This window comes from Globicephala melas, chromosome 18 (assembly GCF_963455315.2).
Source record: "Globicephala melas chromosome 18, mGloMel1.2, whole genome shotgun sequence".
Lineage (NCBI taxonomy): Eukaryota > Metazoa > Chordata > Mammalia > Artiodactyla > Delphinidae > Globicephala > Globicephala melas.
The window spans coordinates 8,829,198-8,856,701 of NC_083331.1; the positions used below are offsets into that span (position 1 = coordinate 8,829,198).

Consider the following 27,504-nt stretch of genomic DNA (forward strand, 5'->3'; position numbering starts at 1 on the left):
TCTCTTAACTCCGTTCTTACCTTTTCCCAATCCATTCTCCAGGGACTGTCAAGATAGTTTATGTAAAAAACATTTGATGATTTTATTCGTTTGGTTAAAATGTTAACTTCACATTGCTTGCAAGAAAAAATAAAGTTGAGCGTTCAGGGCTCTTGATGAATCTGTGTCTGCTTCCCTCTCCAGCAGAATTTTTAGTTACTTTGCAACAGAATTTCTGACTTCTGCTGTGTGAAATCATCCAGGACTGTTACATTCTCTTACATGTCTGTGCATCTGCGTGTGCTTTTAATTTCACGTGAAATCCTCTGCGTATGTTTGTTCTGTTGGCACACTTTGCACATCTTTTTAAAGATTTAGCTCGTGTGATTTTTCAGGGAAGGTTTCCTTATCCCTACTACATACTTTCAGACTCCTGATTCTTCCCTGGATTGGTATATGATTTATTATAGCTTTTATCCCATTGGTGTTTTTTTTTTTTTTTTTTCTTTTTGCGGTACGCGGGTCTCTCACTGCTGTGGCCTCTCCCGCTGCGGAGCACAGGCTCCGGACGTGCAGGCTCAGCGGCCATGGCTCACGGGCCCAGCCACTCCGCGGCATGTGAGATCTTCCCAGACCGGGGCACAAACCCATGTCCCCTGCATCGGCAGGCGGACTCTCAACCCCTGCGCCACCAGGGAAGCCCCCCATTGGTGTTTTTAAACATCCTTTTTTGGATATAATTCACATACAATACAGTTCACTACTTTAGTGTACAGCTCAGTGGTTTAGTATATTTAGAGTCGTGCATCTGTTACCACAGTCAATTTTAGAATATTTCATTATCCCGCAAAGAAACCCACACCTTTTAGCCAACACCCCCTAACGTCTCATCTCCCTTCCCCTCCCCTCTGCAACCACTAATCTGCTTTCTGTCTCTATAGATCTGCCTATTCTGTACATTTCATATTAGTGGAATCATTTAATATTTGGTCCCTTGTAATTGGTGTCTTTAACTTAATGTTGCCAAAGTTCATCTGTGTTGCGGTATATGTCAGTACTTCATTTCTTGTTATTGCCAAATATTCCATTATATGGCTAGACTATATTTTATCCATTCATTAGTTGATGGGTATTTGGGTTGTTTTCACTTTAGCTATTATGAGTAATACTATAATGAGCATTCGTGTAAAAGTTTATGTGCAGACATGTTTTTATTTCTGCTGGATCATATGTTAACTTGGTTTAACTGTTTGAGGAAAAGCCAAAGCTACAGCACCATTTTACATTCCTGCCATCAGTGTATGAAGGTTTTAATTTCTCTACATCTTTGCCCACACTTGTTATTGTCTGTCTTTTTGATTATAGCCATCCTAGTGGGTGTGAGCTGGTATCTCATTGTGGTTTTGATTTGCATTTCCTGATGGTTAATGATGTTGAGCAACTTTTCATGTATGTATTAACCACTTGTGTATCTTTGGAAAACTATTCAGATCCTTTGCCATTTTGAAATTGAGTTGTGATAGTTCTTTGTATACTCTAGATACAAGCCCCTTAGCAGATATGTATATGATTTACATAAATTTTCTCTCATTCTGTTGGTAGCTGTTACACTTTCTTGATGTTACCCTTTGAAGCGCGAACGTTTTTTGTTTTTGTTATATAAATCCCCACTTATCCTTGTTGTATTCAGAGTTGAGCCCAGTCTCTCTCCTCTGTTGCTATAGTCTTGACACTTGAAGGGGTCCAGAATAAGCTATCATGGCATAAAAATTATTTTGAGAAGAAGGCATTTGAGTTCCTGAAATCTCTTTATCTGCCTAAAAGCATAGCTTCCCCAAAGAACTCAACTGTCATAAATACCCTTCCTGGAGCAGCCATGGAAGACTGACTCTTATCACTGGAGATGAGAAGTCTCCACACCACACCTAAACAGACATTGTCACAAAACTTCCCTGTCTCCCATTTGTTCTTGTCAGGGCCCACTTATCTTTTCAAAAAGTCATTTGTTTTCCTATCAATGCCCATCTCCTATTAAGATGCCATATAAGCCTCAGATTTTAAATGTCTCCTTGAGTCACAGTTTTCTGTGAACTCCTATACATACATACGTGAATAAAAATCTGACTTTTACTAATTTCTTGTATAGGAGGAAAAAATCTGTTTCCTCTATCCATCCTAAATTCATTGGCTGGGACCCTACAAATTAGACTGACAAAAGAGCAATGCATTTTTAGAGAACTGACAAGATGAAGGAAAAGGACATTGAGTTTCAAAGGGTGGCAAACTGTGGAAAGTTAAATATATGGGGAATTAATGGACGATAAGGGCTACTTAGTAAAGTTAAAATGTTTAAAAAATTGAGACTTCCCTGGCGGTCCAGTGGTTGGGACTTTGCCTTACAGTGCAGGGGGTGCAGGTCCAATCCCTGGTCAGGGAGCTAGGATCCCACATACCTTGTCGCCAAAAGAACAAAACATAAAACAGAAGCAATATTGTAACAAATTCAATAAAGACTTTAAAAATGGTCCACATTAAAAAAATCTTTAAAAAAATGTTTAAAAAATTGAGATATGATTGATATATACCATATTAGTTTCAGGTGTACAGCATAATGATTTGGTATTTGTATATATTGTGAAATGATCACCACAATAAGTCTAGTTATAGTTAACATCTATCACCACACCTACACATTTTTTTTTTTATGGAAATAACTTTTTTTTTTTTTTTTTTGTGGTACGCGGGTCTCTCACTGTTGTGGCCTCTCCCGTTGCGGAGCACAGGCTCCGGACACGCAGCCTCAGCGGCCATGGCTCACGGGCCCAGCTGCTCGCGGCATGTGGGATCTTCCTGGACCAGGGCATGAGCCCGTGTCCCCTGCATCGGCAGGTGGACTCTCAACTACTGCGCCACCAGGGAAGCCCTGGAAAGAACTTTTTAAGATTTACTCTCTTAGCAAATTTCAAATATACAATGCAGTATTATTAATTATAGTCACCATGCTGCACTTACATCCCCATGACTTATCTTATAACTGGAAGTTTGTACTTTTTGACCACGTTCACCCATTTTGCCCACCTCCCCCTCCAGCTCTGGCAGCCACCAATGTAATTTGTTCTCTCTATCTGTGAATTCAGTTTTTTGTTTTGTTTAGATTCCACATATAAGTGAGATCATATAGTATTTGTCTTTCTCTCTCTGACTTATTTCACTTAGCATAATGCCCTCCAGTTCCATCTGTGTTGTTGCAAATGGCAGGATTTCCTTCTTTCATTTAATGGCAGAATAATATTCTATTGGAATTAAATTTGGAATTGAATTCCAGCTTTGTCAATTACAAGAGTTATGACCTGTGGGCTATGGACATGTTGCTTCTATTAATCCTTTATAAGCATGAACCTCATATATTTCAGGGTTGCTAGAAAGATGAGTAACACCAAGTATTGAATACGTAAAAGTAATTTATGTAGTTCCTGGCAAATAGATGCTCAATGAATGTTAGTTTTATTCTTTCATTTACTATGTAGTAAATACAATAATTTGGCAATCTAAAAGTAGCCTTTTGTTTTCAAAATACTATTGTCGTAATGTACTTGCCTGCAACCAAAGACTTCCTTAGTAGTTACATCTTGAGTTCTAGAAATATTTCAAAGTGCTAAGCTAGAACTGGCAATTACTTTTTTTATTTAAAATTTATATTTGAAAAATACAAATGGAGGTCATGCTATATGTATTGTTTTGCCTTTTCAATTTAATGATGTATTTTGGACTTTGATCTGGGTCAGCACATAAATTGCATCATCACGTTTAGTTTTGTATGTTTATACCAAAAATTGCTTAACTTTACTGTTGTAGGGCATGTAATTTTACATACTTTTCTGTCACACTCGTCTCTGCATGTAAATATATTAAAAAAAAAATGTAGCCCATGTTGCCATTGCCTGGTATCTTGGGGTTCAAACTGGCATGTGGAGAAGACAGAGTCAAGGACATGGGATAGAATTAGAGTCAAAAGCAGTAATGGAACCATACCGAAAGCCTTCTCTACTTTGGGATTACTGTTTATTTCCCCAAGACAATAAACTCTTTTTTGATGTTGAATGTAGTTGGACTAGGAAATTTTGTTCCTTGACACTTCACGAATCCAAATGGATACTGTGAGCACTCTTTTTTTTTTTTAAATTAATTAATTAATTTAATTTTGGCTGCGTTGGGTCTTTGTTACTTCGCGCAGGCTTTCTCTAGTTGCGGCGAGTGGGGGCTACTCTTCGTTGCGGTGTACGGGCTTCTCATTGTGGTGGCTTCTCGTTGCGGAGCACGGGCTCTAGGCACGCGGGCTTCAGTGGTTGTGGCGCGAGGGCTCATTAGTAGTGGCGCCCGAGGGCTTAGTTGCTCTGCAGCATGTGGGATCTTCCCGGACCAGGGCATTGGCAGACGGATTCTTAACCACTGCACCACTAGGGAAGTCCCTGTGAGCACTCTTATCTTGCACTTGTCTAAGTGGAAATGCTCTCGTGTTTTGTAACTAAGTTTAATTATTTGCTCTTTACTTCTGAAAGGTACTGTTCATTATATTAAAGAATCTCTCCTCTTTTCCTGATTTGTTCTAAGAGAGATTTATATAAATCAGGAATAGGGAGTAGTTTAATTTAGATGGTCTTGTGCTTTTTTTTTCTTTTGCCTGTCAATATAATTCATTCATTAATAGATTCTCTGATGTTGACAGTCTTTGCAGAGAGAACTCATTTGCAAGAGAGAGATTGTACATTAGTGAGAAGTGAAATCATGTGGATTTTTTTTTTTTCGCGGTACGCGGGCCTCTCACTGCTGTGGCCTCTCCCGTTGCGGAGCACAGGCTCCGGACGCGCAGGCTCAGCGGCCATGGCTTATGGGCCTAGCCGCTCCGCGGCGTGTGGGATCTTCCCGGACCGGGACGTGAACCCATGTCCCCTGCATCATCGGCAGGCGGACTCTCAACCACTGCGCCACCAGGGAAGCCCTCATGTGCATATTTATTATTTGTCTCAGCTAAAACAAATTCCTGATCTATGGTTGAACCACCTGTGTATCAGTACCTCTGGCTTGGAGAATTGGCATATCCCCATCAGCTTAAATCTGTTTTACTGTAAACCATGTATTTACTCTTTAGGGAGATGGAGTTATTCTGATTATCTAGGGCAGTTAGGGCCTATTTAATGGAGTTAGATATTACTGCTACCCTAAATTCATTGCAGCTACATTATCAAAGAGGGGTGTAATGGTTGTAGGGGAGGCAGGCACATACCCACATTGTTTTGGGTATCTTGACTGTGAAAATATGAGATAAGTAAGAGATACAAATATCTGAATGGAAGGGACCAATGTTGCAAACAGTGTGGTTAGCTTCTTTCTTGCAAATGGAGCTCAGGTTTGTTACATGTGCTTGGGAGGAGGGTGGTCCCTAGTGAACCACAAGGGTTAAATAAGAGTAGTTTAAACCAACTGTGGCAGTTTCATTTCCGTTGCTAGCATCTGGTTTAATAATGGTGTTATTACCTGTTTCAATTTTTGCTAATTCATTGTGTGAAAATCCTTCCTTATTGTGGTCTTAATTTTTATTTTTCTCATTACAAAGGAGAGAGGGGACAACTTGTCAAACGTTTAATGGATATTTATTCGTCTTTTGTAATGCACCTGATAGTGACACTTTTTTTCTGTTTGGTTGTGTGTTTCTTCCCTATTTGTACGTGTGTATATTCTGGTTACTAACTTTAAAAAAAAGTTGAGTTGTAAATACCTTCTCCCATATTGAGATATTAATTTTAATGTAGTAAAGGTTATTAATCTTTTATTTCATGGTTTATTTTTTTATTTATATTTAGTTTGGTTTAAGAAATCTTTCCAGACTTGGGTAATAAAAAATGTCTCTTGTTTTAAACCTTTGTCTTTCATTTCATTTCACTGGGTATGCTTTTGTTTTTTTTCATCAGTAGTGGGGTAGGGATTGAAATCCATTTTTTCCTTTATGAATATTCAGATTCCTTTGTTAAAGAGTCCATCTTTTCTGCATTGATCTGCAAAACTAACTCTATCACAATCAAGTTACCATATGTGTGTAGGTCTATTTTTAGACTCATTTCTGTTCCATGATCTATGTCTGTCCTCACTGTAATAACTTATGCTTTCTGTTAGGGCAAATTCCTCCCCACTTCATTTTTCATGTGTGTTTTAGCTTTTTGCACATCTGAATAATTTTAAAATCTGGTGCTAAGGTCTTTCAGGTGCTCTGTTGACTTATTTATCTATAAGATACTTCGGGGGAGAATTGCTGTCTTTATGATATAAACATAGTATATCTTTGTAAGCATTTAGATTCTATATAATGTTTTTTAGTAAGGTGTTACAGTTTTTCATCATATAGGTCTTAAACATGTTTGGTTAGAGCTTTAAAATGTACCTTGAAATTTTTTTTTAATTTTACATTTTCAGTTGCTTTGGCTGGTGTATGGAAATGCAGTAGATTTTTGCATACTAATCTGCCTACCTTATTAAGCTTTTTGTTTCCCAATATTTTGCTGTTTATGAGTTTCTACATAGCAAATTATATCACCTGCAAATAATGAGACTGTAGTTTCTTTCTAATCCTTATACACTGATTTCCTTTTCTTAGTGTACTAGCTAGAATCTTCTGGTAAATATTAAAGAGCAGTAGTGATAGTGGAATTATTATTATTTTTTGGCTTTAGAGGGAATACTTGATACGTTTCACCATTAAGAATGATGTTCGTTGTTGGTTTTTGGTAGATAACCTTTATTTAGGTAAGCGTATTTTCTTTTCTTGTATATTTAGCAAATGGGCATTGATTTCTGCATGTGTTGAGATAGTTTTCTTTCTTCCTTCAGTGTGTTGGTGTGGTAGATGATGTTGATAGATTTTTCTGGTTATAAACCAACCTTGCATTATTAGGATAAACCCAAGTTGGTCATAAGATAGCTACACTGTCCAATATAGAAGCCACTAGCCCCATGTGGCAGTTTAATTTTAATGAGAATTAAGCAAAATTAAAATCCAGTTTCTTAGGCATACCAACCACATTTCAAGTGTTAATTGTAGCTAGCAGCTATGATATTGGACAGTGCAAATTATAGAGCGTTTCCATTGCAGGAAGTTCTGTTGAGCAGTGCTGTGATATAGCTGTCTTTTAAGATACGTTGCTGGAGTTATGTGGTTAATCCATGTATGTATGTTTGCTTATGAGTCTTTGTAGTATTTTTTGATTTTCATGTCAGAGTTTTATTAGTTTCACAGAAAGATGGAAAATATTCTCTCTGTGTCTGTTTTCTGGAAGCTTTTGTATAAGATGGAACCATTCTGTTCTTTGAAAATTTGAAACAGCTCATTAAGCCTGATGTTTCGTTTGTGGGAAGATTTCAGTTTTCAGTTTCTTTAATGATTACTGGTATATTTAGATTTTTAAATTTCTTCTAGAATAAGGTTTTGTTATTTATGTTGTTTTTCTAGGAAATTATATCACCTGAGTTGCCAGATTTATTGGCATAAAGCAGGGGTCAGCAAACTATTGCCCATGGGCTGCCTGCCTCTTTTTGTAAATAAAGTTTTATTGGAATACAGCCACACGCATTCATATTGTCTGTGATTGCTTTAGTGATGTAAGTGCAGTTAGGAAATAAGGTATGAGCCATAAGCCAAAAGCATTTATTGTCTAGTCTTTTAAGAAAAACTTTGCCAATCCTTGGCTTAAAGTATTCTTTATCATGCTTTTAATACCCATACTAATGTCTGTAGTTACATTCTTTTTTTATTCCTAATGTTAATTTTAAAAGTTTCTATTCTTGATCAGCCTTATCAGAAATTTGCCAATTTTTGGCTGTTTAGATGTATTCTCCTAATTAATTTCTGCTCTTTATTATTTTTTTCCTCTATTCTTTGGGTTCATTTTTGTTTTATTCTTATTTTCTTTTCCTGGCTCCTTAGGTTTCATGCTTAACTTCTTTATTTTAACTGTTTTTTTCTTTTCAGTATAAACATAAAAGGCTCTCAATTTTCCTTTCTATACTACTTTCCCTAATTACTACAAGTTTTGTATCTATTTTTTCTTACATCTCTGTTATAATTATTATTTGTGTGTTTTTACATTTCCTAACACATGGACATATTTATCTTTTTGTTTTCTACTGATTGATGACATTTTAGTCAGAATGATGTGGTCGGTGAGATTTGGATTCTTTTGAATTTGTTGTATGCCAGATCGTGCTTAATTTTTCTAAGTGTTATATATTGTGCTTGAGAAGAATGTGTAAGGGTGCAGGGTTCTATAAATGACCAACAAGTCAAGCTTGTTAATTATCTTAAGTTTTCTATATCTTTGTTAATTTTTCTAGTGTATGTCAGTAGTGGAAAAGGTGTTAAAACTCTTTGTACTCTGTTCATGGATATATATACGTTTATCCCTGTGGTTTTATCAATTTTTGCTGTATTTTAATGTCATTTAATAGTTCATATAAATTTAAAATTACCTTCCTGGTGATTACACGATTTTAATTATTTTGTGATGACTTCTTTATGATGATGTCTTATAACTCTTTATGTTTTAAAATCTGTTTGGTCTGATAATAATGTAGGTACCCACTTTTCTTTTTCTTGTAGTTTCCATTTTCTGTTTGCCCAACCTTTCCCTTTTCTTTGCTTGCTTTTATTTCTTTTTAAAGATTTATTTTTATTTTACCACAATCCATTTCTTTTTCTTCCTTTTTTATTAAAGTTTCTTTTAATTGAATAAACTTGATATGTAACATTGTGTAAGTCTGAGGTGTACAGCATATTACTTTGATACATTCATATACTGTAATATGATTGCTGAAGTAGTGGTACTAATCACATTGCATAATTATAGTACAACATTATTGTCTATATTATTCTGTGCATAGATCTATATGGCTTATTTACTACTTGTTACAAGTTTGTACCCCTGAACATCATTAGTCTTATCCCCCATTCTTTCTACCCCATGCATCCCCTGGCAACCACCATGTTACTGTGTTTTTTATATGTTTAACTTTTTGGATTCCACTTATAAGCGATAACATGTCTTTCCCTGATTTACCTCACTTAGCGTAATGTGCTCAAGTTCCATCCATGTTTTCGCAATGGCGGGATAACCTCCTTTCTCATGGTTGAATAATATTCCTTTGTGTATATATACCACCTCTGTTTTATCCATTTATCCATTGATGGCCTTTGGGGTTTTTCAATATCCTGGTTATTGTGAATAATACTGTGATAAACATGAAAGTGCATGAATTTCGTCAAAATCCTGTTTTTATTTCCTTTGAGTATATACTTAGAAGTGTAATTGCTGGATTGTATGGTAGATCTATTTTTATTTTTTTTGAGGAACAGCCATGTTGTTTTTATTGAACAATCATGTTGTTTTCCATAGTGCTTGGACCAATTTACATTCCCACCAACAATTTATAAGAGTTCCCTTTTCACCACATCTTTGCCAGCACTTGTTGTCTCATGTCTTCTTGGTGATGGCCATGCTAACATGTGTGAGGGGATATATCATTGTGGTGTTGATTTGTATTTCCCTGATGATTAGTGTGATGTCAAGCATCTCTTCATATGCCTGTTGGCCATTTTGATGTTCTTTTTGGGAAAATGTCTATTTCTTCTGCCCATTTTTTAATTGGATTTTTTGTTGTTAAGTTCTTTATATTTTGTATATTAACTCATTATCCAATATATGGTTTGGGTAAATTTTCTCTCTGTACGTTTTTTGATTTTGCTGTTTCTTTTGCTGTGCAGAAGCTTTTGAGTTTGATGTAGTCCCATTTGTTGATTTTTGCTTTTGCTGTTTTTGGTGAAGTCTAAAAATTCATTGCCAAAACCAGGTGAGCTTCATCCCTACATTTTCTTCTAGAAGTTAAATGGTATCAGGTCTTGTGTTTGTCTTTGATCCACTTTGAGTTAATTTTTGTGAGTGGTGTTAGATTGAGGTCCAGTTTCTTTGTTCTGCATGTATTTCTCCAGTTTTCCCACCATCATTTGTTGAAGAGACTGTTCTTTCCCTGTTGGGTATTTTCAGCTCCCTTGGTGAATATCTGTTGACCTTATGTGCTGGGATTTAATTCTGGGCTCCTTATTCATTGGCTGATGTGTCTATTTTTGTGCTTGTATCATACTGTCTTTATTACTATGGCTTGTGGTATAGTTTGAAATCTGGAAGTGTGATATCTCTGGCTTTGTTCTTTTTTTCTCAGAATTGCTTTGGCTGTTTGGGATCTTTTGTGGGTCCCATAAATTTTAGAATTATTTCCTCTATTCCTATGAAGAATGGCCTTTTATTTGATGGGGATTGTGTTGAAACTGTAGATAGCTTTGGTTAGTGTGGCCATTTTAACGATGTTCTTTTGTTTCATGAGTGTGGGATATCTTTCCATTTATCTATGACTTTAATTTCTTTTAGCAGTCTTGCGGTTTTCACTATACAGACCTTTCACTTCCTTGGTTTAATTCATTTGTAAATATTTTATTATTTTTGATGCTGTGGTAACCTAGATAGTTTTCTTTCTTTTTCAAATGCTCCATCATTAGTGTAAAGGACTGCAACTGATTTCTGTATGTTGATTTTGTATTCTGCACTTTACTGAAATTGTTGACTAATTCCAGCAGTTTTTTTGTTTTTTTTTTTTTTTTTTGGGATTCCATGTGTAAGATCATATCAGCAAATAGCAGCAGTTTTACTTTGTTTCTAATTTGGATGCCTTTTATTTGTTGGTGTTGTGCAACTGTTTTAGCTGGTACTTCTGGTAATATACTGATTAGGAGTGGTGAGAGTGGACATCCTTGTCTTGTTCTGGATCTTATGGGAAACACTTTCAATTTCTCTCCATTGACTATATGGCCTTTATATTGAGGTATAGTCCTTCCATACCCAGTATGTTGGGGGGTTTCCTCATGAAAGAATTTTGCATTTTGTCAGTAATTTTTCTGCAAATATTGAGATGATCATGTGATTTTTGCCCTTTATTTTATTGATGTGATGTATTACACTTATTGATGTAAATACATTAAATCATTCTTTGCATACCAGGGATAAATCCCACTTGCTCATGGTGTAATACGCCTTTGCATGTATTCTTGAATTTGGTTGCTAATATATTGTTGAGAATTTTTGCATCTCTATATTGATCAGGAATATTGGTCTATATATTTTTTTCCTGTGGTATCCTTATCTGGTTTTGGTATCAAGGTAATGCTGGCTTCATAGAATGAGTTAGGACATTTTCCCTCCTCAATATTTTGGAAGAGTTTGAGGAGGATTGGTGTTAATTCTTCAGTGAAGATGTCTGGTTCTGGAGTTTTCTGTATTGGGAGATTTTTTTTTTTTTTTTTTTTTCCGTACGCGGGCCTCTCACTGTTGTGGCCTCTCCTGTTGCAAAGCACAGGCTCCGGACGCGCAGGCTCAGCGGCCATGGCTCATGGGCCCAGCCGCTCCACGGAATGTGGGATCTTCCTGGACCGGGGCATGAACCCGTGTCCCCTGCATCGGCAGGCGGACTCTCAACCACTGCGCCACCAGGGAAGCCCTGGGTCTTGTTTTTTTATCCATCCAGCTATTATGTGTCTTTTGGTTGGTGAGGTCAGTTCATTTACGTTTAGGGTGATTATTGATATGTAAAGATTTACTATCTCCATTTTATGTTTTGCCTTCTGGTAATTTTGTCCTTCCATTTTCTTTCTGTTTTTGTCTACCTTTGTATGTAGTGGTTTTCCATGGCGATTTGCTCAGTCACCCCCCGCCCTTCTTTTATGTTTTGTGTCTCTGTTCTAGATTTTTGCTTGGTGGTTACCATAAGGTTTACGTAACCCATTTCATAAGTAAATAGTCCTTTTTCTGTGGATAGCAACTTATTTTCACTCATCTATAAAGGTTTCAGCCTTTTACTCTTCCTTCTTTATAATTTTGATGTCACAAATTATCTTTTCATACTGTGATTTCATTACCAAGTTGTAGTAGCTATAGTTGTTTTCAGTGTTCTTTTCCTTTAACCTTGATGTTATAATCAAGAGTTTTATATATTTTTGTAAAAAAAGTAAAAATTTTCTAATTCTATTTATCACCTTAGAGTTTTGTGTACTTTTGTCTTTTTGTTTCAGTTTAAATTGCTCATCCCAACATTTCTCGTAAGGCAGGTCTGGTGGTGGTGAACTCACTTTTGTTTGTCTGGGAAAGCTTTTATGTCTTCTTCATATCTGAAAGGTAATTTTGCTGGATAGAGTATTCTTAGCTGGCAGTTTTAATGTTTCAATACTTTGTCATTCCATTCTCTCCTGGCCTGTGTAGTTTCTGTTGAAAAATCTGCTGATAGTTTAATTGGGGTCAGAGAGGGGGTTCCCGTCTTTTTTTTTCCCCTGGCTGCCCTTAAAGTTTTTTATCATTGACTTGAGAATTTTAACATAATGTGTCTGGAGAAGGTCTTTTTGCATTTAGATAATAAGGTGTATTAGCTTCATGGACTTCTTTTATCCGGTTCTTTCCCCAGGCTTTGGAAGTTCTTAGCTATTATTTCTTCAAACATAATTTCTATTACCTTCTCCTTCTGTTTTTCTGGTATACCCGTTAATCTTACATTGCTTCTCCTAATCGAGTCTGATAGTTCTCCTAGGGTTTCTTCAGTTTTTAAAAATCTTAGTTCCTTCTCCTCTTCACCTGAATTCTCTGTTCCTATCCTCAGTGTCACTTATTCTCTCTTCATCTGATCTGCTTTATTTCCATTGCTTTCTAATGCATTCTTCATCTCATTTATTGAGCTCCAGAAGTTGTTTGGTTCTTTTTTTAGAATTTCAGTCTTTTTTGGTAATGTACTCCTGTTCATCAATTTTATTCATCAAGTTGTTATATTGCTTTTTTTTTGCGTTTTCTTACAGCTTGTCAAATTTCTCCATAATAGCTGTTTTGAATTCTTTATCAGTCAGATCACACTATTCCATGTATTTGTATTTGTTGCTGGAAGATTGTCATTCTTTTTGTGATACAGTGTTCCTTTGTTTTTTTCATAGTGTTTGATGACAAGTGTTTCTGTCGTTGCGTTTGAAGTCGTGAACACCTTATTTAGGCAAGGCTTTGTTTATTTTTAGTCTAACAGTTCAGTAGGTTGGTAATTAGGAGTCTTTTGTTTTCTAGGTGGCGCTATATAGCACAAGTTTTTGTTTTTTCTTACCATCACTGACTCTTGGCTAAGGTTGGGAGCCTGTGCATAAAAGAAGCTGGCGGAGGAAAAGGAGTGGCAGCAGAGTGGGAAGAGGTGTGTGCTCAGCACTTGGGGCTTTGAGGGTGCCCACAGCCCAGTAGGGTGATCCTGGAGTTGGGGTAGCAGGGGTTGGTGCGTGCTCAGAGGTCCATGGGTCCAAATATCTTGCCAGAATTTCAGGGCAGATAGCAGGATACACTTTCCCTCAGTTTTCTTTGCCACCTTCCCTTTTGTGTCCCTACCCCCAGTCACTATGGTCTCCCCTCAGAACAATGGGTTCCTCCAGCTGCAGAGGCTGGGCAGACCTTTACTTTCTCTGCCAGAAAGGTCTTGCTGACCTTCTGCTGGACCTGCCACCACTGCCCTTGCTTCCCAGCCTCCTGCAAGGTCCACTCACTGTTGGGTGAACAGATGTTTGGATCTCTTGGGTGTCCTGCTGTGCTGCGCAGAGGTACTTTTTTGGGTTATGGATGTTCTGATTAGTTGTAAATAGAAGGGGAGTGATAAGAGGAATGACTCATGCCTCCACGATGCTGATGTCACCCTCCGTTTCTTATTTCTTTTTCATATGGAAGTCACTTTTTATAAAAAATTGGTACCCTGGAAATTCTGTTTTGCATACTTAAAGTTAATTTTAAGATGAATACCTTAGCCTTTTTCAAAGATGACACAAAAAGTTTCTTTTACTCTGATCAATACCCCCCCAACTTTCATGATAATGTTGCCCAGCATTTTAGTCAAATGAGACTTGTTACTGTGTACAGTGCTTGTTTGTATTCTGCTTTCATGTTTATAGTTTCTTCTTCCTTTTTCTTTTTTGTTAAAGGTGATTTTAAGCTTCTGTTTATTTGTTTAGGCCGTGCCGCACGGCTTGTGGGATCTTAGTTCCCCAGCCAGGGATTGAACCTGTGCCCCCTGCATTGGAAGCTCAGAGTCCTAACCACTGGACTGCCAGGGAATTCTCCTACAGTTTCTTTTTTTAAAAAAAATTTCTCCTACCAGGATTTCACAGTTCTCTTTGTATCTTTCAGTATCTCTTAATTTCCTTTTAAATTTCTTTTCTCTTTGTCTCTTAGCCCTGCATTTTAGATAGTTTCTTCAAATTGCTAATTTTTATGACTCTGTCCATCTTTAATCTGTTTAAGTGGTCCAGTGAGATTTTGAAATCAGCCATACTTTTCATTACAGTTTTTTGTTTTTTCTGCCCCCGCCCCGGTCTTTCTGGTTATTCTCAGCAGCCTCTTCCTGCTAGCATATTTTGTAATTTCATTTTTAAAAACTTCTTCAATATTTTATCCATGTCTTACCTTTTGGTGATTAAATTTTAATATCTGAATTCAGTGGTGCATGCATCTCACATGTGGTGTTCATTTGCTTATGTGTTTGGTGATCCTTGAGTAGGGCTCAAGTTTTGTTGAGCTTATTTAGTACTTGGGAAATTTGGGAGACTACATTGAGAAGGTTTTTTTTAAGCCCACAGAGGATTTGCTTTTGTATCTGCTAAGATACACGATTTGTTATATTCTGGGAACTTTATAGGGTTCATGCTTCAAGGATGACTCTCAGGTTCAGCTTTCCTCCTTATAACTGGCACAGTGCTGATATGGACGTTTACCCTCTTGCATCTCCATGTGCGTACTGCCTACTGCCCAAGTTTCAACTCATTCTATTTTTATGGGGATGGAGAGGTGGGGAGCATGGAAGTGCTGGAGCGTGGAAATGTCCTTGTATATTTTTCTTTGTATGAGTTCAGCAATATGATAACAGTTTTCTACTGGATCAGTTGGGTCCTTCATAATATATAGACTCTATTGATACGGATGTTCAATTTTTTCAGTTGTGCTTGTTGGGCTCTTCACTGCTTCTGGTGATATTTAGTTCTCTCTCCCCTCATCCCTTCCAGTTTGGTCTATCATGCTCTCAAGTCACTAGAATTCTCTTGTTTTACTGTTGCTACTTTTCATACAAGCTTACTTCGTTTATTATACATACGTATCCACGTTTCATTGACAGTACTAACTAAAAATTTAAAATGTATTTCTGTTGTGTATTTATATTAACTTTGGCCTTTTTGCTCTGCTTCTCATTTTGTGTACCTGTTTTGTACTCTGAGTCTCCTGATGTGCTTGTTGATTTTTCTTTATGCAGTTATATTTGTAAATGGAATTCTAAATTAGTCATTATTGGTAGCAGGTGTGGGCTTCTTTAGCAGTTGTACAAATTAGGATTATTTTGTCTGGATGGGTCCTTCCAAGGGAATGGGTAGCCATAGTTCTTTCTCTGTGGGTTATCCCTAGTATTGTAAATTAACTGAGACAGGCTTTAAAAATAGGGTTATTTTTAGGGTATGTGGGTGGGGAGCACATTGATAGGGCTTGTGTCTCCTGTGAATAAGACAGATGGCTGTGAGAGCATTTGGGTCACAAAATCCCAACTTGATTTATCTTGCAGTCTATGCCAAGTCAGGAAAAGCTCAGGTGCCAAGTCTTTACCTATCTTAATTCTGTTTTGGTGTCTGATGGACTTTCAAAATCCTATCGTTTGGGACTTCCCTGGTGGCGCAGTGGTTAAGAATCCACCTGCCAACGCAGGGGGCACGGGTTCGAGCCCTGGTCTGGGAAGATCCCACATGCCGCAGAGCAACTAAGCCCATGTGCCACAACGACTGAGCCTGCGCTCTAGAGCCCACGAGCCACAACTACTGAAGCCTGCGTGCCACAACTACTGAAGCCCGCACACCTAGAGCCTGTGCTCCGCGACAAGAGAAGCCACTGCGATGAGAAGCTCACGCACTGCAATGAAGAGTAGCCCCTGCTCGCTGCAACTAGAGAAAGCCCGTGCTCAGCAACGAAGACACAACGCAGCCAAAGATAATATATAAATAAATAAATAAATTTACTTAAAAAAAAATCCTATTGTTTTCTGTGTTCTTTGAGCTGAGGTTATTAACAGGAATTAGGAAAGGAGTTGCTGTAGAGGTAAGAGTATACTATTGGAAGATTCTGTTTGCTTGTTTGTTAATTACGGTCGCCCAAACGTAGGGAACTTTATCTTCTTGTCTTCATTGAGTCCCCCACCCCCTAATTCTGAGTTGGGGTGGTTTACTGAGTCCTGGTTTTGCTTGTGTTGACTATCAGTGTTGTCAGTGATCTTCTGATTTCTAACACTGCTGTCATTTTTTCACCTTAGTTTTCATTTCTTTGGCCATTTTAATGGATTCGGGGAAGAGGAGAGAGAAATGTTATTATGAAGTTGACCACTGTAAAATCAGAAACTACTGAAAAATATTTAAAGGTTTACTCTTATTTTCAGGTTGAAAAGTTCCTTCTTAACTAGAGATAAGATTTTGATGATTTTACTTTTTTACATTCAGCACTTATTCATGCAGATTCACTCCTTCCTATTTCCTCCTTTCTCCCCTTGTCTTTTGTTGTTTTTGTTGGGTTTTCAGCATGCACTGTGAGGTGGAAATCTTAATGGGTTTTGTTTGTTTGTTGTATTATTTCCGAGTAAGAAATTTGTTCTTTCCTTTCTCCTTCTCTCTTAACTCACTTTAAAATATCTATCTATTTATTTATTGCAGGTTGAGAAGTCACTGAGGTGATTTCTTAGGTCAGAGTTTTGTAAACCAAGTTTCAGTTTGTATAGAAAATCTCAGAATGAATCACACACAAGAATATTATTTAATGAGATTTTTTTTTTTTAAAAGTGTATTTATGTACTGGGTTGTATTGCAAATAAAAAAAATTTTGGAAGACATTGTCTTAGCTTTAGGCTATGAATTGTACCCCGTGCATCCTTGAATCCATTATTTAAATGAGATCTTCAGTAAAGCGATTGAAGGTCAGGAAAGGCCTCTTCCTCTTCCCTGCAGCAACCTAAAACTATTTGTTGAAGCCTAGTGGTTCCAGTGAATACTGTTACAGGTGTGGAGGAGGTAGGCCAGACTGTGGTCCTAGGCTACTCATCAACTACAAACAGAGACTTATGCTTTTTAGATATTTTGTAACTTAGAAAATACAGTGGGAGATTTTGTTTGAAAATAGAGCTCATCTGCTAAAGAGTGTTTGAAAACCATTGTTAGATAACCAAGGTTTTGAAACTAAATTAGCCCTTGTCTTTAAATAAACCAACATAATACAGGCAACATTTGGATATTTTTTTCTTATTAATCATTGTATTCAACCTTTAGTTTTGTCTCCTGCTTTTCTAGAATGAAATGTGACACTGAGCAGCCTGTCATCATCCTACTCTTTTTTGCTGTGTTTTCAATCTTCACAGTTTATTTTCTTCACCCTGACACCAGTGAAGATAGGATAAAGATATTGCACCATGGTGCAACTTACAAATGTCTGTGAAAATCCCTTGTAAACATACAGTGAGAGGTTCCCAGAAGTTCTTGGTTCACGGTGCCCTTAGCATTTCATTATTTTTTCATAGAGGCAAAAAATAATATCTAATAGGTACAGATAGTTTAATAAGTATTTATGGTCTAAGAATTACATTTTCATTGAAAGAAAAAACATTCCTTTTTATTATTAAATAACGACAGTTACCTATTGATGGATTATGTGTGTCTGTTGGGCATGTGCAAGTTCTGAAGTCTTAGAATTAGATTAGACACTGCCACCTGCATTTTCTATTTTACATTGATTTCCATGCAGTACTTTTTATCACATCCACTGCCCTAAACCCAGTTTCTCAAAGATATGGTAACCATCAAAATGCATTTAGAATGATCTCACGTTGAAATGGAACTCCTTCGAGCTAGTAGTTCACATGGTGTCTGACAGCTATTGAGAAGAGCTGTGTTTTCCTTGATAATTAAAAATATCCTACAGTACCTGTGAGTTTGCTATGAAGTCTAGGGTGTTTGAGATGTCTTGGTGCACAGTTTGGTAATTGTAGGTGTAGTGCTTTACAGTTTATATACTGTTTAAGCAAATAGTTACTATCTACATTTTCTAGAAGAGAAAATGGAGCCATCTTTGTAGGATAAGCTATAGATATTTTGCACAAGGCTAATATACTGAGCTGTCTATTTGCATCTAAGAAGAAAGTCTGTAGTTCAAAGTTTATTTCTGATTGGTATTTTAAAAATGTAGTTCATTTTCTGTGAGTTTTTATCCTTTTAGTGGAAGAAAATTGGTTTGCCAGGGGATTGGAAAGAAATATCTTCTTTCAAAGTGAAAGATAAAACCATTTTCTGTATTGACATTTTTTCTGTTGCAAGCTTGTTTTCCTGAGAAAATTTAAAAGAAAGATCAAAAATCAATTTTAAGCAAGTAAGTGAGTAACTGCATTAATGGATCTGTGAACAGGTCATATTTAACTGATATTGTTGGAGAGCTGAATAGTAAGAATTGCAGATAACTAGGAGTATATGATACAGTAGGATAATAGAATTGTAGAGTTTTAGATCAGAAGAGAGGTGTAATGAGGATGGAGATGAGAATTGGGTCATCTAATGGAATTCATTGCATCATCTAATTGAATTGAATTCAGTTCACTTCCTTTTAGGATCTTGCGGTGGGAGGCGGAGGGAGATTGGTTGGGAGCGAGGGAGGAAGGAAGAGGAATGCTTTGTGAGAGAGAGATTGTGATTTTCTTCTTGTTACAGGCAGAGGTGTCTTTGACAGTTAAGAATGTTTGCATTCTTGACTCTTGCCATAGTATAAAACCTTGAATATCTTTGCCTACTCTTCATTTGAAAGTTCAGTTATTTTTTTTTTTGTTTGTTTGTTTTTTTTTTTTTTTTGCGGGCCATTCACTGTTGTGGAGCACAGGCTCCAGACGCGCAGGCTCAGCAGCCATGGCTCACGGGCCCAGCCGCTCCCCGGCATGTGGGATCTTCCCAGACCGGGGCACAAACCCTTGTCCCCTGCATTGGCAGGCGGACTCTCAACCACTGCGCCACCAGGGAAGCCCGAAAGTTCAGTTTTAAGAAAAAAATGTTAATTAAGAAGAGCTGGAAGGATAGGCAGTTCATAATACCTATAGATAATTGGTTTGTTTTCTTTCTTTAAGGATTGGTTTTTAAAACTATTACCTGTACTTTGAAATAACACATCTGTAAGAGTACTGTCTTCAATCCCAAGTTCAAATCATGTCTATATTTCATCTTTATGTACAGTAGGAATAATTTTGAATTCTCTTATTTACCATTAATTTAGATCTGTACATATATTTCTATTTTATTTCACTTCTTCCCAGAGGTGCTTTTAATTTTGGTGTATGTTGTAGTGGTGCTTGTTTTACAAAAGTGTCATTATTATACCCATATCTGCATGCACATACACATTTGAGAATAATGCTTTTCTCACTCCTCAGTGTTAGTATAGATGAGTTGATACAACTTGTTCTATGTAATGACTGCATAATATTCCATAGTAAAGGTTTACTACATTTCTTTTAGCTGTTTCCTTGTCGATTTCATTAGGTTTTTCCCCATGTTTTTTCACTATAAACAGCACTGAATTAAAATTCTTACACATTTATATCACATTTTCATTCAACTGTGTGTGGGATAGAGTTGGAAGAGAGGTATTGCTGGGTTGAAGGGAATATGTCATTAAAATTTAATAGATATAATTATTACATTTCTTTTCAGACAGGCTGTAATAATTCACATTTCCAACAGCATCTGACAAATCAGTCGTTTTCAGATTGTTCCCTGGGGACTTTCTTGACAAGAAGAGTCAAGGGCATTGGGGTACCTGTCCCCCAAATTCAACCAGAGCAGTTTTCTTTTAATCTGTTCAATATATTGGACATTGTTATAAAATATTGGTTAGAAGAATGAGTTTCGTTATTAAAATAAGCCTGAAGAATCATTGCTCTGTGTAGTTAGATTTTTTTCCTAGATCAAATTAGATATTGAGATCACTGATTTTTTGGGTGCCTTATATTTTGGCTCCCCATTCCTGTAGAGTGTTTTTACTGAATCATACTTTAAGTAGTTTGAATTGTACTTTGGCTTGCATTGAGGGATAAAAATAAGTAACTAAAACTCACTTTTGTGCTTATTCTAGGTAACATTACTGGGTTATCCTTTATATCACTCATTGACCTAGTGAGGGTTCAGTGAAGACTCAGAAAATGGTTCATTTCCTCTTGAGCAACTCTTGGACGTTGCTCATCTTATAGTTGATATTTCTGTTTGTTTTATTCATCTGATGTTCTTTGAAGATAGTTTGTTAGTGGTTATTTGTTATGTACCATAATTACAGTGCTGTATATTTTAGTCTTAAGTAAAACCAAGAAGTTAGCTGTGCTCCTGTGACTGTTTCCAGTCACATAACCATGTAAGCAGCTGTGGTGTAGCTCCGATTATGTCATTCAGGAGCTTTCTGATCCTGGGCAGATAAATGAACTTCTATTGACATTGGTTTCTTCATTCATTAAATAGGGATGATAATAGAATGGGAGTTGATGATTTCTTCAAAACATTTTCTAGTAAATTCAGTGACTGGTTTTATAGGCTTTTAATGGGTTTCTTGATGGAAGCCTCAAAAAAGAAGAAGCCAAAATGCAACCCACCAAAGGCGAATATGTGGGGCTAAGACAAATGTGGCTCAGAATTGGAGCTTCAGATGTTGTTTAACCCACTTGAAATATCCCTCCCTTCTTTCCTTCCTTCCTTCCTGTGCGTGGGCTTTCTCTAGTTGGGGCCAGCGGGGGCTTCTCTTTGTTGTGGTGTACGGTCTTCTCATTGTGGTGGCTTCTCTTGTTGTGGAGCACAGGCTCTAGGCGTGCGGGCTTCAGTAGTTGTGGTACGCGAGCTCAGTAGTTGTGGTGCACGGGCTTCAGTAGTTGTGGCACGCTGACTCAGTAGTTGTGGTGCACGGGCTTAGTTACCCTGCGGCATGTGAGATCTTCCCGGACCAGGGCTTGAGCCTGTGTCCCCTGCATTGGCAGGCGGGTTCTTTTTTTTTTGCGGTACGCGGGCATCTCATGAACCTTTTTAGGAATTAAAACCTCTGAACCTTCACCTCAGGAAATTGCACATTTTCACACGTATGCAAACTTCATGTACTGTTTCAGATGAGTAGATGCTTCATAGACCTCTTGAGGCCTGTTTATGGGTTTCCTACATGGAACTTCAGTAGAATTGGTCTGGAGTAGTGGTTCTCAATCTGGGGTGATTTTTGTCCTGCAGGGACATTTGGCAATGTCTGGAGAAATTTTTGGTTGTCACACTAGGGGTGGTGGTGGCATCATGTGTGTGCTTACTGGCGTCTAATGGGCAGAGGTCAGGGATGCTGCTAAACATCTTGCATAGGAATACCCCTATTCCCACAACAAAGAATTCTGAGCAAAAACGTCAATAATGGTGAGGTTGAGAAACCCTGATCAGAGGAAGAGATGAATTGGATCTCTTTCAAAAATGTAACTCTCCTTTGGGTTTCTTTGTTGATGGTTGGGTAGTAGATAGTTCAAGGTTGTAGTCTCTGGGCCTCACTTTGTATTGAATATTCTCCCCTCAGGTGTTTGCATAGTTTATTCTCTCTTTTTTTTTTTTTTTTTGCGGTACGTGGGCCTCTCACTGCTGGGGCCCCTCCCGTCGCGGAGCACAGGCTCTGGACGCGCAGGCTCAGCGGCCATGGCTCACGGGCCCAGCTGCTCCGCGGCACATGGGATCCTCCCAGACCGGGGCATGAACCCATGTCCCCTGCATCGGCAGGCGGACTCCCAACCACTGCGCCACCAGGGAAGCCCTATTCTCTCTTTTCCAGGTTTCTGCTCAAATTGTCACCTCCCACTTACCCTTTATTTCTTAACAATTCACATTGCCTAACACACACACATACTTAGTTGTTGTTTGTCTCCCTCCAACTTTAAGTAAGTTTCATGAGCGCAAGAATCTTTGTTTTTCTTTACTTTTGTATCACCAGTGGCTAGAACAGTGCTGGGGTGTGATAACATGCTCAGATGTTTGTTGCTGAAAGAGCGAATGGCATGAGCCTGTGTTGTGGCAAGTTTGTGTTTATTTTGGTAAAGCCCTATGTTTCAGAGATCAGATGTGCAGATGGTAGAGTTGACCACCTCTTGTGAAAATTAAGGCTTTTACCTAAGTCCTTACCTGGATGGTAGCATAAGCTAAGAGTGTATCTGATGGCTAAGCCAGGATTAAAAAAATAAATTTGTTTTTTAGCCTCTCTAGAATATGAGTCAAGTACCTGAAGTTGTATTCTGTATTGCTCTCCAGACTTGTTTGACCATGGCAGTTACCTAAGGTGCTCCTTAAAAGTGTAGAATCTGAAGTTCCTCCCCAAACCTACTGACTCAAAATTTCTGGAGGATAGATCAGGATATCTTTATTAGAAACAAGTAAACAATGGAATATTACAAGATACAATGGAATATTACTCGGCCATAAAAAAGAACAAAACAGTGCCATTTGCAGCAACATGAATGGGCCTAGAGATTACCCTACTAAGTGAAGTAAGTCAGACAGAGAAACGCAAATATCATTTTATCACTTGTATGTGGAATCTATAGAAATGATACAAATGAACGTATTTACAAAACAGAAACAGACTCATAGACATAGAAAACAAATTTATGGTTACAAAAGGAGAAAGCATGGGGGAGGGGGGATAAATTAGGAGTTTGGGGTTAACAGATATACACTACTATATATAAAATAGATAAACAACAAGGACCTTCTGTATAGCACAGGGAACTCTATTCAGTATGTTGTAGTAATCTATAGAAAAGAATCTGAAAAAGAATGGGTGTGTGTGTGTGTATGGACATATATCTGAATCATTTGCTGTACACCTGAAACTAATACAACATTGTAAATCAAGTATACTTCAATTAAAAAAAAAACACCAGATAAACAGGAAAAGGATAGTCTTCAACAGATGATACTGGAGCAACTGGATTTCCACATGTAAAAGAATGAAGTTGGACCCCATCTCAAACAACATGTAAAAATTAGCTCAAAGTGGATCAATGACCTAAGCAGCTAAAAACATAAATGCTTAGAAGCAAATACAGGGGTAAAATTTCATGACTTTGGAGGTGTGATAATAGATTTTTAGAAATGGTAACAGCAGCATGAGCAGTAAAAGAAAAAATGGATAAATTTGACTACATAAAAATTAAAAAGTTTTATGCCTCAAAGACATCATCAAGAAAGTGAAAGACAGCGTACAGAATGGGAGAAAAATTTGCAGGTGATATCTGATTAGGACTTAATATCGAGAATATTTAAAGAACTCTTGCAGCTCAACAATAAAAGAACAAACAACCTAATTAAAAAACAGGAAAAGGGGCTTCCCTGGTGGTGCAGTGGTTGAGAGTCCGCCTGCCGATGCAGGGGGCACGGGTTCGTGCCCCAGTCTGGGAAGATCCCACATGCCGCGGAGCGGCTGGGCCCGTGAGCCATGGCCGCTGGGCCTGCGCATCCGGAGCCTGTGCTCCGCAACGGGAGAGGCCACAACAGTGAGAGGCCCGCGTACCGCAAACAAAACAAAACAAAACAAAACAAAAAACAGGAAAAGGACTTGAACAGACATTTCTCTAGAATCTATGGATTGTAAAGTATCTACAAGATCCTAAGTATATACCAAAAAGAATTGAAACCAGGGTCTTGAAGAGATATTTGTACACCCTGTTCATAGCAATGTTATCACAATAGCTGCAAGTGGAAACAACCCAAGTGTCTGTCAACAGATGAATGAATAAACAAAATGTGGTATATACATACAGTGGAATAGATTCAATCAAAAAAGATAATGAAGTTCTGATACATGATAAGACATGGATGGATCTTGAAAACATTATGCTGAATGAAATAAGCCTGACACAAAAGGAGAAATACTGTGTGATTCCACTTATATGAGATACTTAAAATTGGCAAATTCATGGAGACAGAAAGGAAATTAGAGGTTACCAGGGGCTGGGGAGAGGAGAAAATGGGGAGTTATTGCTTAATGGTTAATGAGTTTCTGTTTGGGGTGATGAAAAATTTTTAGAAATGGATAGTGGTGATGGTTGTACAACATTGTGAATGTTATAAAAATGGCTAAAATGGAAAACTTTGTGTTATATATTTTACCACAATAAAAAACTAATAATGTATTAAAACTGTTGAATTTAAACAAAAATTACTTCAACCAGAAAGCGTGGAAAGTGAATTGTATGGTATGTGAATTATATCTCAGTAAAGCTGTTTTAGGAAAACAAAAACCAAATAAACACAAAACAAAACAAGCATCCTTGTTTGGACAGCACTGCCACAGAACAGAGTTGAGTTGATTTTAGCCAGGAAGAATATAAGATAGCTGTTGGCGGTTACATATCATAATCATAGAAAAATCTTTGTAATTCTCCCATGGAATGAGAAGCAGCTCCCCAGTTAGGATGGTGCAGTTGGAAAATATCCTAAATAGGCAAAGAAATTTGGAAATCTGGAATTATAAGACATAATTCAGTTAATCACTGAAAAAAGTATTAATGAGACTAGATTAAAATGCTTGTGCATACCTTCAAAATTAATATCTTCAGGAATATCTTCAAATGCTTATGTACTATGATGGTTTTGGTATGTCTTACCATTAAGAGAAATTTACTGAGCAATTTATCAAGTTGAACTTTTTGGTAGACTTTACATCCAGACTTATCTTCCAATTTCTCCCACCCCTGCCCAATTTATTCATTATGTTTTATCTACAAAATACATAACTTTTTTTTTTTAACTTTATCATGGTAAGTACAGTTAACATGAAATTTACCTTCTTAAAATTTTAAGTTTACAGTACAGGAAGTATATAACTTTTGAAGCAAATTTGTTAATTATTATTCTGGATGTCCTATTACTTTTAATTAAATAGAATTAATTATACTTTATTCTGTATACACAGTGGTATGGTCCATAGGTATCAGTATGGATGGTACATTTATGCCCATTTCATTGTAGTCAAAAAGAGATACAAGTGTAGCATTATGCAAGATATATTGGGTTTTGGATTGAAAGCATAGGTCTCTCTGAGTTGGCACTGTTTAATTTACTTACACTGAGCACCTTATTACTGAACACAGCGACTCTTTGTAAACAGTTTTTCAATCAGATTTCTCTAGGTGAGGGAAGGTTTAGGGACAGTAACAGGGATGCCATGGAGATAAATGACCATACCTGTCTTGGTCTCAGAAAGGGTCAGGATGCTCTCTATTCAGGGGTAAAGCTTGCCTACTGTTGTCTTAACCATTTTCTCCCACTAAACTGTACTTCTCTCCTGTTTTCTATCATATCCTTCCCTTGAATGTTTTGTTCTCTTCCTGTATTATGTCTATGAGCCTCTCATATATTCCAGCACTCTTTTTTTTTAAATTTATTTATTTTGTTTTTGGCTGTGTTGGGTCTTTGTTGCTGTGTGCAGGCTTTTCTCTAGTTGAGGCGAGAGGGGGCTACTCCTCGTTTCTGTGAGCGGGCTTCTCATTGTGGTGGCCTCTCGTTGCGGAGTGCGCGGGCTCTAGGGTGCAATCTCAGCAGCTGTGGCACACGGGCCCAGTTGCTCCATGGCATGTGGAATCCTCCTGGACCAGGGCTTGAACCCATGTCCCCTGCATTGGCAGGCGGACTCTTAACCACTGTGCCACCAGGGAAGCCCTAGCAGTCTTATGTTCTAAATGGTATGTCTCTGTCTTTGGAAATTCTAAAATACAAATCTGATTGCTCTCTGTGTTCTTTAGAGAACAAAGAAAAACAGACAATAACTGCCTTATGTGATAGATAAAGACCAAACTCCTTATCAGGGATATAGAAGAACCTGAAATTAACTGGTCTCAATTTCTTTTATAATTCTCTTCACCTGTATGTGCACATATGTCCATACACACATGCACATTCCAGTTAAATCACTCTGTTAACATCACTGTTGCAGTACATGTTTCTGTGACATAAATTAGCTCTGTGATAAGTAGAGGAATGATTTAAGTATAATGTGGAAGTATCATTGGTCATAAATGTCTTTTTTTCTAGCACATTAGTGTTTTGAAGCATTCAAGGGCAATCTTTCTTCCAAAGATAATATTTTAATGTTGTATGCAGATAAGAGCTGAAAATCCTTAGTGCACATCAAAACTACAGTGAGATCAGATCACACTTGTTAGAATGGCTATTATCAAAAAGACAAGAAATAATTCTTGGTGAGGATGTGGAGAAAAGGAACCCTTGGTACTCTGTTGATGGGAATGTATATTGGTGCAGCCACTTTGGAGGACAGTATGGAGGTTCCTCAAAAAATTGAAGCTAGAACTGCTCTGTGATTCAGCAACTCCACTTCTAGATATTTATCCCAAGAAAATGAAAACACTAACTTGAAAAGATACATACACTTCCATGTTCCTTGCAGCATTATTAACAATAGCCAAGATGTGGAAACAGTCTGAATGTCCACTGACGGATGAATGATAAAAGAAAATGTGAGACACACACACAGAGAAATATTATTCAGCCATAAAAAAGAAGGAAGTCCTCACATTGCAACAATATGGATGGATAAGTCAGAGAAAGACAAATACTGTATGAATGCGCTTATATGTGGAATCTGAAAACAAACCAAAACCTCGAACTCATAGATTCAAGAAACAGACTGATAGTTTCCAGAGGCAGGGGTTGGGGAGTTGGACGAAGTGGATTAAGGAGATCAAAAGGTACAAACTTCCAGTTAAAAAATAAATTAAGTCATGGGATGCAATGCACAGTATGGTGACTGTAGTTTATATCATATTGTATATTTGAAAGTTTCTAAGCGAGTAGATCTTAAAAGTTTTCTTCACAAGAAAAAATTTATAACTCTTTGGTGATGGATGTTTACTAGGTTTATTGTGGTGATCATTTTGCAGTTTATACATATATTGAATCATTATATCACACACCTGAAACTAATATAATGTTATATGTCAATTATATCTCAGTGAAAATTTAAAAAAAAGAAATCTTAAAATGTGGGATGATGTTATGTTTGAAGTTATATTAGATCTAGATGATTGATAAAAAGATTGTTTAAATTTTTTGTGCTGTGAAGGAAAATGTTCTGTAAGTGATCCATAGGTGGAGTGCAAAAAGAAAAAAGCTGAAAATCCAGATGAAAAATTGCCTCTGTTTGTTATAAGCAGAAGATTTAACAGTATCAAGAATCCCTAATCTTTCTGTTACGCTGTCTGCTACAGCTGCAAATGTAGGTGAAATATCTGTGAGGCTATTTTCCCCACTTTTAACAAAACGTTGAAGGCTGTCACTGGATTGCATTTTTA

The 27,504-nt window shown here is 37.3% G+C and overlaps 1 protein-coding gene across 6 annotated transcripts in view; it reads left to right on the forward strand.

The window, feature by feature from the left end:
* The window catches only part of PDS5B (PDS5 cohesin associated factor B), a 195,411-nt gene that overhangs the window by 30,922 nt on the left and 136,985 nt on the right, over window positions 1-27,504 (forward strand). The gene's annotated exons all lie outside the window — the stretch shown is intronic.